The following is a 10,953-nucleotide window of genomic DNA, read 5'->3' on the forward strand; positions in this document are numbered from 1 at the left end:
TGAAAAATAATCACTTTTCATCGTATTAACTTGAAAATTAAACAGCAATTGCATAATGCATCACTGAATTGGAAAACCAACTATTTTTAAGGTCAAAAGTTAACTCAAGGTCAAATTCCTAAAAACATCAATTTTCATCTTAAGAATATTCACTTTTCATCGTATTAACTTGAAAATTAAACAACAATTGCATAATGCATCACTGAATTGGAAAACCAACTATTTTTAAAGGTCAAAAGGTCAAAGGTCAACTCAAGGTCAAACTCTAAAAACATCAATTTTCATCTGAAGAATAATCACTTTTCATCGTATTAACTTGAAGATTAAACAACAATTGCATAATGCATCACTGAGTTGGAAAGCAACTATTTTAAGGTAAAAAGGTCAAATGTCAACTCAAGGTCAAACTCTTTAAAAACATCAATTTTCATCTTAAGAATATTCACTTTTCATCGTATTAACTTGAAAATTAAACAGCAATTGCATAATGCATCTCTGAATTGGAAAACCAACTATCTTTAAGGTCAAAGGTCAAATCAAGGTCAAACTCCTAAAAACATCAATTTTCATCTGAAGAATAATCACTTTTCATCGTATTAACTTGAAAATTAAACAACAATTGCATAATGCATCACTGAATTGAAAAACCAACTATTTTTAAGGTCAAAAGGTCAAAGGTCAACTCAAGGTCAAACTCCTAAAAACATCAATTTTCATCTGAAGAATAATCTCTTTTCATCGTATTAACTGGAAAATTAAACAACAATTGCATAATGCATCACTGAGTTGGAAAGCAACTATTGTAAGGTCAAAAGGTCAAAGGTCAACTCAAGGTCAAACTCCTAAAAACATCAATTTTCATCTGAAGAATAATCACTTTTCATCGTATTAACTTGAAAATTAAACAACAATTGCATAATGCATCTCTGAATTTGAAAACAACTATTTTAAGGTCAAAAGGTCAAAGGTCAACTCAAGGTCAAATTCCTAAAAACATCAATTTCTTCTTAAGAAAAATCACTTTTCATCGTATTAACTTGAAAATTAAACAGCAATTGCATAATGCATCACTGAATTGGAAAACCAACTATTTTTTAAGGTCAAAGGTCAACTCAAGGTCAAACTCCTAAAAACATCAATTTTCATCTGAAGAATAATCACTTTTCTATCGTATTAACTTGAAAATTAAACAGCAATTGCATAATGCATCACTGAATTGGAAAACCAACTATTTTTAAGGTCAAAAGGTCAACTCAAGGTCAAACTCCTAAAAACATCAATTTTCATCTGAAGAATAATCACTTTTCATCGTATTAACTTGAAAATTAAACAACAATTGCATAATGCATCACTGAATTGGAAAGCAACTATTTTAAGGTCAAAGGTTAACTCCAGGTCAAACTCTTAAAAACATCAATTTTCATCTTAAGAATAATCACTTTTCACCGTATTAACTTGAAAATTAAACAGCAATTGCATAATGCATCACTGAATTGGAAAACCAACTATTTTAAGGTAAAAAGGTCAAAGGTCAACTCAAGGTCAAACTCCTAAAAACATCAATTTTCATCTGAAGAATAATCACTTTTCATCGTATTAACTTGAAAATTAAACAGCAATTGCATAATGCATATCTGAATTGAAAAGCAACTATTTTAAGGTAAAAAGGTCCAAGGTCAACTCAAGGTCAAACTCCTAAAAACATCAATTTTCATCTGAAGAATAATCACTTTTCATCGTATTAACTTGAAAATTAAACAGCAATTGCATAATGCATATCTGAATTGAAAAGCAACTATTTTAAGGTAAAAATGTCAAAGGTCAACTCAAGGTCAAACTCCTAAAAACATCAATTTTCATCTGAAGAATAATCACTTTTCATCGTATTAACTTGAAAATTAAACAGCAATTGCATAATGCATATCTGAATTGGAAAGCAACTATTTTAAGGTAAAAATGTCAAAGGTCAACTCAAGGTCAAACTCCTAAAAACATCAATTTTCATCTGAAGAATAATCACTTTTCATCGTATTAACTTGAAAATTAAACAGCAATTGCATAATGCATCACTGAATTGGAAAACAACTATTTGAAGGTTAAAGGTTAACTCAAGGTCAAACTCCTAAAAACATCAATTTTCATCTTAAGAATAATCACTTTTCATCGTATTAACTTGAAAATTAAACAGCAATTGCATAATGCATATCTGAATTGAAAAGCAACTATTTTAAGGTAAAAAGGTCAAAGGTCAACTCAAGGTAAAATTCCTAAAAACATCAATTTTCATCTTAAGAATAATAACTTTTCATCGTATTAACTTGAAAATTAAACAGCAATTGCATAATGCATATCTGAATTGAAAAGCAACTATTTTAAGGTAAAAAGGTCAAAGGTCAACTCAAGGTCAAACTCCTAAAAACATCAATTTTCATCTGAAGAATAATCACTTTTCATCGTATTAACTTGAAAATTAAACAGCAATTGCATAATGCATCACTGAATTGGAAAACAACTATTTTAAGGTCAAAAGGTCAAAGGTCAACTCAAGGTCAAACTCCTAAAAACATCAATTTTCATCTGAAGAATAATCACTTTTCATCGTATTAACTTGAAAATTAAACAACAATTGCATAATGCATCACTGAATTGGAAAACAACTATTTTAAGGTCAAAAGGTCAAAGGTCAACTCAAGGTCAAACTCCTAAAATCATCAATTTTCATCTGAAAAAATCATCAATTTTCAGCCAATTGACTTGAGCTTTGATTAGGATCGTCAATTTTAATCTTACTGAAATGAACACTTTGATGTATCCATGGCAACTTTTATTTTGAGGAGGTGAGGATTTTGCAAGTATCGTGCTCTGCGTGACGTCTTTCTTGCTAAGTTTGTTCGTTTAACCAACGTCCATTTCTAAACATTATCGAGCGAGGGTCAAAGTTAACCTGTGCTATTGTTTTTACATCATCGGTAAATAATCGTACATTGTTGAATGTGCAAGCGGTCATTGTGACGCAACAATGACAACTCAGGAGGTGAGCAGTGAGGTCACAGGTGCACAAGGTAATCTGTGTATTTCCAAGAGAAGAACGAGAGTATCTTGTTGAGTGAAATGTGTTATTCTCACCCAGAAGTGAGTTTGGGATGAATTGGCAGTAAAATATTTAAAATGGGTGTGCATGAATGTACGTTCAACAAACATTCCCAACGCACCCCACACACTCAAACTTTCCTAACACACCCCACACACTCAAACCTTCCCAACGCACCCCACACACTCAAACCTTCCCAATGCACCCCACACACTCAAACCTTCCAAATGCACCCACACACTCAAACCTTCCCAACGCACCCCACACACTCAAACCTTCCCAATGTACCACACACACTCAAACCTTCCCAAAGCACCCCACACACTCAAACCTTCCCAACGCACCCCACACACTCAAACCTTCCAAATGCACCCACACACTCAAACCTTCCCAACGCACCCCACACACTCAAACCTTCCCAACGCAGCCCACACACTCAAACCTTCCCAATGTACCACACACACTCAAACCTTCCCAAAGCACCCCACACACTCAAACCTTCCCAACGCACCCCACACACTCAAACCTTCCCAATGCACCACACACACTCAAACCTTCCTAATGCACCACACACACTCAAATCTTCCCAATGCACTCCACACTCAAACCTTCCTAATGCACCACACACACTCAAACCTTCCCAATGCACTCCACACTCAAGCCTTCTCCTACACCTCTCACACTCAAACCTTCCCTCGCATCACAGACACTCAAATAGCAGCTGTTCACCACCATCTCAGATTATCCCCCATCCAAAATCATGATATTTTCTACCCCCGTTAAACCATTGTCCCGCCGCCACTCCCAATTTTTACCCTGCGCTCGCGAAGCGAAAAGCGGGATTAAGCATTCATGTACGTATGTACGTGTGCCTTGTGGCGTACGTGTCTGCATAAAAAAAAACATTTTCTCGGCAACCGTTGGTCCGATTGACATTACATTTTCACCATAGGAGGGCCTCCACCTCCAGAATATTTTAATGATTATTATGACGTCATACGTCACGTGGTACAGGCGCCATCTTGGAAAAAACTTCGCACCTCTATATCTCTGAAACCACTCCGTGGAAAGAATTGAGACATGGCTCATTGTCAAGTACTCCCCATGGGAAATAAGATATGTTAATGATGATGTCATCGGTGCCTTCGTTATGACGTCATAATTCGACAAGTACAACACTTATACTGTAGCGGTCCCCGCTGAATGTACACAATCGCCTTGCACCTGCCAGGACGCGGCCAGGGCGTGATCGCCATGCCGGGCTCGTCCGGACGGGCCCAGACGCGCCTCTCCTGGGCATGCCCGGACTCGCTGTTCCCGGGCACGCCCGAACCTCCCGGGCACGCCCGGTCTCGTCTTTCCCGGGCATGCCCGCTCTCGCCTTTCCAGGGCTCGCCCAGAGCGTCCGGGCATGTCCAGACTCGCCTTTCCAGGACTCGCCCTTGACACCCGGGCATGCCCGGTCTCGGTTTTCCCGGGCAAACGCCCCGGCATAAATGTGTATATATATTGCTGCCCGATAAACGGGCTTGTCAGAATACCTGAGCTGTTTTGTTTCAATAAAGCAACTCGGACGAATTCCGTCTTTGGTCGCGTCAATTCTTTCGACTCGCGTTGGAACGCAGCTCCTTCAATACGATCATTCTTAAAAATAATTCAGCAACTGTTGGTCTGATGGACACGACATTTTCACCATAGGAGCACCTCCTCCTTTCGAATATTTTAATGATAATCATGACGTCATATGTCATGTGGTAAAGGCGCCATCTTGGAAAAACCGAAAAATGTTCCACCTCTATATCTCCAAAACCGCTGCATGGAAAAAATTGAAACATGGCTCATTGTAAAGAACTCCATATGGGGAATAGGTGATGTTAACGATGATGTCATTGGTGCCATAATGATGACATTGTGGAGCTATGCTCGCACGATAAAGCCGGACAAAATGGACGACACCAGGAACGAAGTTTCACTGAGCTATTTATTCTAGCTCAACTCGAAAGAACTCAAAAACACTGAATAGCCCGTTAACACGGGCGGCAATTTATATCAAAAGTTCACCACACAAAGGCCACGCCTCTCAGGTGGGACGTGGTATGCAAATAAGTCAGCCACGCCTCTCAATGGGGCATGGTATGCAAATCGAGAGTCCGCCCGGGCAAGGCAAGTCCGGACACGTCCGGGCGAGTCCGGGCAAGTAACCGCCCGCCGGTTACGTCATCGGCCGGTGCAAGGTGATTGTGTCATGCTTCTGGTAACCGGTACATGCGCCCCCCCAGAATTAACTTGCACCGGGAGAGTCAGTTTGAGGGGGGTCTTGATGACCCGGCCGAAACGACCCCTGGCGATCCGTGTGGGGGTGGTAGGTGGCGTGGCGGTGGATGGTCGGACGGGGGGCTTGGTTGACGGGGGACGGCCCCCGTCGTGGAGGAAGGGCCAACCGTGGAGGTTGGTCGAGGTCCAAATGGGCCGGCTTGAGGCGGTCCACGGAGATGCGGTCCAGCTTGCCGTCGATGTCAATGATGAATGACTTGTCGTCCCTCTTCAGGACCCGGAAAGGTCCATCGTACAGCGGCCGGAGCGGTCCCCGGTGTGCGTCGTTCCGGATAAAAACGTACTCCGCAGTGCGAAGTGCTGGGGGGACGTGGGGTTGGGGGCAGCCATGGTGGGACGTGGGCACGGGGGCAAATCTCCTGGCGGCCTCCTGGAGGACCGAGCGTTGGCGAGCCATGGACCAGGGGCCGGTGGCGTCAGGGATGAACTCGCCCGGCACGCGCAGTGGCTGGCCGTAGACCAGCTCGGCGGTGGAATCCTGGAGGTCCTCTTTAGGGGCCGTTCGGAGGCCCAATAGGACCCACGGGAGCCTGTCGGCCCAACCGTCGTCCTGGAGGCTGGCCCTGAGAGCGGCCTTCATCGAGCGGTGGAACCGCTCGCACAAGCCGTTGGCTTGGGGGTGGTAGGCCGTGGTGCAGTGTAGCTTGACCCCCAAGGCCTGGGCGACCGCGCCCCAAAGCTTGGAGGTGAATTACGGGCCTCTGTCGGAGGAGATGTCCGAGGGGGCGCCGAAACGGGCAATCCAGGTGCCAATGAAGGCCTGCGCCACGTCGGCGGATGTTGATGATGCCAGCGGGACGGGCTTCGGCCACCTGGTGGTCCTGTCCACCATCGTGAGGAGGTGGGTGAAGCCCCGCGAGGAGGGAAGGGGTCCCACCAGGTCCACATTGACGTGGTCGAAGCACCGCACGAGCACGTCGAATGGTGCCAACGGGGCCTGGGTGTGCCGGTGGACCTTCGCGCGCTGGCAGGCGACACAGGCATTGGCCCAGTCGCGGACGTCCTTATGGAGCCCATGCCAGACGAACTTTGCTGCCACGAGCTTCTGCGAAGCTTTCCGGCCCGGGTGGGAAAGGCCGTGGAGGGCGTCAAAAATGTGCCGTTGCCATCCGGTGGGCACGATGGGGCAAGGTTGGCCTAGGGAAACGTTGCACAGGAGAACTGTGCCTGTGTCCTCGAAGGGGACGTCGGCCAACCGCAGGCCTGTGTCCACTGTCCGGAGGGCTTGCACCGTGGGGTCGGCGGTCTGGTCGGCCGCCATACGGGCGAAGTCCACACCGAGGTGGACGGCATTCACGCCGGACCGGGAGAGGCAATCGGCCACAGCGTTGTCCTTGCCCGTGACGTGCCGGATGTCCGTCGTAAATTCGGACACGGCAGAGAGGTGGCGCTGCTGGCGGGCCGACCACGGCTCTGCAACCTTGGCCATGGCGAAAACCAGGCGTTTGTGGTCCACAAACGCCGTGAACGGGCGGCCCTCTAAAAGATGGCGGAAGTGGCGAACGGCCAGGTAAAGGCCGAGGAGCTCGCGGTCGAAAGCGCTATACTTGCGCTCGTTAGGGTGAAGCTGCCGGCTGAAGAAGGCCAGCGGTTGCCAAGCTCCGTGCACCCACTGTTCATGCACGGCGCCCACCGCGTAGTCGGAAGCGTCTGTGGTGAGGGCGATGGGTGCGTCGAGCGCCGGGTGCACCAGCATGGTCGCGTTGGCGAGGGCCAGCTTCGCGCCTGTGAACGCCTTGTCCATCTCTTTGGTCCAGGCGACGTCGTGCTTGGCCGGCTTGCCCCAGAGGGCTTCATACAGGGGGCGCATGAGTTGGGTGGCGCGAGGCACGAACCGGTGGTAGAAATTTACCATCCCCAAAAAATCCTTTAGGGCCTTGATGGAGCAGGGGCGCGGGAAACTTGTGACTGCCTCCACCTTGGTAGGCAGCGGGACGGCCCCGCGCTTCATGATGCGGTGCCCCAGGAAGTCGACGGCCGTTACGCCAAACTGGCATTTTGCCGGGTTGATGATGAGGCCGTGCTGGCCGAGGCGCTCAAAAAGCGTGCGCAGGTGGATGAGGTGCTCCGCCCGGGAAGTGCTGGCGATGAGAATGTCGTCCAAGTAGACGAAAAGGAAGGTGAGGTCGAGCAGCACGCTGTGCATCAGCCGCTGGAAGGCCTGGGCCGCGTTCTTAAGGCCGAATGGCATGCGAAGGAACTTGAAGAGGCCAAAAGGTGTAATTACCGCCGTCTTCGGCACGTCGGGCGGCTGGACGGGTACCTGGTGGTAGCCCCGAATGAGGTCGACCTTGGAAAAGTTCACCCGCCCCGCCAAACGGGTGGGAAAGTCCTGTATGTGTGGTATCGGGTACCGGTCGGGGGTGGTGGCATCGTTGAGGCGGCGGTAATCGCCATATGGTCGCCATCCGCCACCCGGTTTGGGCACGATGTGCAGGGGTCCACTCACCACTGTCCTGGAAGTCCTTGGTGTCCTTGTGCTTTATACTTCTCCCTCCCCCCCCCCCCCCTTCCCATGCCTCCTCCCCCCGGGCCCTCTCCCTTCCACACATCTCCCTGCTCTCGGATGTTGTGTTTGTGTGCTTCCCCTTTTCTCCCCATCTTGTCTTCCGCTCCCTCTTTTTGTGTATTTTGTTTGTCTGGTCGATTTGTTTGTGAAGTTAATGTTAGCTCTTTCACGAGCCTCGATTCAGTATACAAAAAAAAAAAAAAAATTGGCGAGGCCCACGCGCTATTCGAGCGCCGCACAATGCCCAATCGCTCCAGCGTGTCGAAATCCGCCTTCGCTATGGCGAGTTTGGTCGGGTCGAGGTGACGAGCCCTGGCGTAGACCGGTGGACCTGTGGTCGGGATGTGGTGTTCGACGCCGTGCTCGACGGTGACGGCCGAAAACGTCGGCTGCGTGAGGGCGGGAAACTCGGCGAGCAGGCGGGTGAAATCGTCCGTGGCCGGGAGCGCGCAGGCTAGCCTGGTTGGTGCGGAGCCGCTCAATGAGCAAGCGAGCGAGCTGAAGGTCTCCACGTTGATGAGCCGACGCCGTTTGACGTCCACCAAAAGCCCATGCGCGCACAGAAAATCTGCACCCAGCAAGGCCATGGGCACGTTCGCTGTGATGAAGTCCCACCTGAAGCGCTGGCCGCCAAAGCAGAATGTGACGCTGCGCGAACCGAAGGTGCGGATGGAGGAACCGTTTGTGGCGATCAAGGCGGGGCCGCAAAGCGCGGCCTGTTTGTCCTGCACCGAGGTGGGTATCACGCTCAGCTGAGCGCCGGTGTCGGACAAAAAACGCCGCCCGGACGCTGTGTCCGTAATAAACAGAAGGCTGCCTGAATGGCCGACGCTCATGGCAGGCAGCGAGCGCCGGCCTGGTCGTTTCCCGACCTGCCGAAAGTGCACGGTGGGCGGCACGCTCTGGCCTTCTGCCCGAACCTGGCATGGTAGTAGCACATGGTCCGCTCTGGTGGAGGCTCCGGCGGTCGCATCGGGTTCGGTCGACGGGGCGTCGCGGCGGCCGCTGCCGCCAGTGGCGCTAACTTGGCCGGTGGTGGCGCCGGTCGTGGCGCGGGCGTTGCCTCGGTCGGCCCAGGGTTCCAGGCGGCCGCTCCGACGTGTCGCCTGGCCGAGAAAAACTTATCGGCCTCCTTGGCCAAGGCGCGAGGGTCCGTGATGGGCGAATTAGCCAAAGCTAATCGTACCTGCCTGGGTAGCTGCCGGAGGAACAGCTCGCAGAAGAGGAAATCTGGGCTGTGGTCACCGAGCAGAGCAAGCATGTGGTCCATGCGTTCGGATGGACGGGCCTCACCCAGCTCCGGGAGGTCGAGCAGTTGTCGCGCGCGTTCGGTCTCCGTGAGTCCAAACGCACCGAGGAGTAGGCCTTTGAGCGCGCCGTATTTGTCGGCGTTCGGCGGGTTCTGTAGGAAGCTCAGGACCCGGGCAGCAGTGGAGGCATTGAGCGTGGAGACCACATGGTGGTAGCGCGTCGTGTCCTCCGTAATGTTCCGCAGGGCGAATTGAGAATCTGCTTGGGCGAACCAGACGGCTGCGTGCGATTCCCAAAAGCCAGGGAGCTTCAACGCTACAGATGACTCCATCGCCATGTTCTTGAAAAGGGGTCACCAATTGTGGAGCTATGCTCGCACGATAAAGCCGGACAAAATGGACGACACCAGGAACGAAGTTTCACTGAGCTATTTATTCTAGCTCAACTCGAAAGAACTCAAAAGCACTGAATAGCCCGTTAACACGGGCGGCAATTTATATCAAAAGTTCACCACACAAAAGCCACGCCTCTCAGGCGGGGCGTGGTATGCAAATAAGTCAGCCACGCCTCTCAACGGGGTTGAGTATGCAAATCGAGAGTCCGCCCGGGCCAGGCAAGTCCGGACACGTCCGGGCGAGTCCGGGCAAGTAACCGCCCGCCGGTTACGTCATCGGCCGGTGCAAGGTGATTGTGTCATGCTTCCGGTAACCGCTACAACATCATAATAATTCTACAGGGACAACGCTTAGTCTGATCAGTTTGAAATTTATTGAGCGTGATCTATGCAACAATTATATTAGAGAATAGAAATTTATGATTTCATCGCTCACGTGGTCTGGCAGACATATTGGATCAAAGAAAAAAAATGTTCAAAAACAGAAGAGTTGGCTCGCAACAAGTTGACTGCGCAGGGTAAGTATTCTATGAATACCACCTAGGTTTTCCTGTGTTTCCTTCCTGAGAGTTTGCGTGTTCCTCTTAACCACCCCCTGCATTCTCCCGTTCCCTCATCCTTACCTCCATCCCTTACTCAGTATTATCCGTCTTCGTCTATTTTGTCCCTCGGCCCTGCTTTTGCTGTTGTTTTGCTGCGTCCTGATCTGTTCTGTGTTCTCGAGCTCTTCCACGAGCCTTGACTCTATTAACAATAAAGATTATTATTTTTCTGGAAGAAACCAGAAAATTCTCGAACTCTCACGATCTATTTAAAAAGAAATTTCACACGACTTGAAGTCGAACTATAATATTGTATTTTTTATTCCACTCAACCTTTTCAATAAACATCTCACCTCAAACGACATAAAACATACGTTAAATATATGATAAACAATATGCTCCATATAATAATCATATCAATGCAAGTACAAACATTGCTTTGCACCAATACACCGCCTAACATACACATGAAGAATTTGTGACACCAAGCTACGATATAAGTGACAACAATCAAACCTGGCATGCGTACGACGTACTTATGATTCCTGTTAATCAATCAGATCAATAATTGCTTTGCACATTCGCCAATTACATGAACAAGATTTTTAAAAAATAGACATGGGATGGATCTCACATATTGTCATTCTACCTGTTTGCATAATCTCTAGCATTGCCATTCATACATGCTTTTTATTCTTACAAACATAACGATGGCTCAACCTTATTAACCAATGGCATCTATTGTAGGATGTGAAACGTGCGTGCACGTGACCATGTGAGAGCGTGCATGTGAGAGTGTGCACGTGACCATTTGAGAGTTTGCACGTGACTA

Source organism: Myxine glutinosa, chromosome 3 (genome assembly GCF_964187855.1).
Source record: "Myxine glutinosa chromosome 3, kmMyxGlut1.1, whole genome shotgun sequence".
Taxonomy (NCBI): domain Eukaryota; kingdom Metazoa; phylum Chordata; class Myxini; order Myxiniformes; family Myxinidae; genus Myxine; species Myxine glutinosa.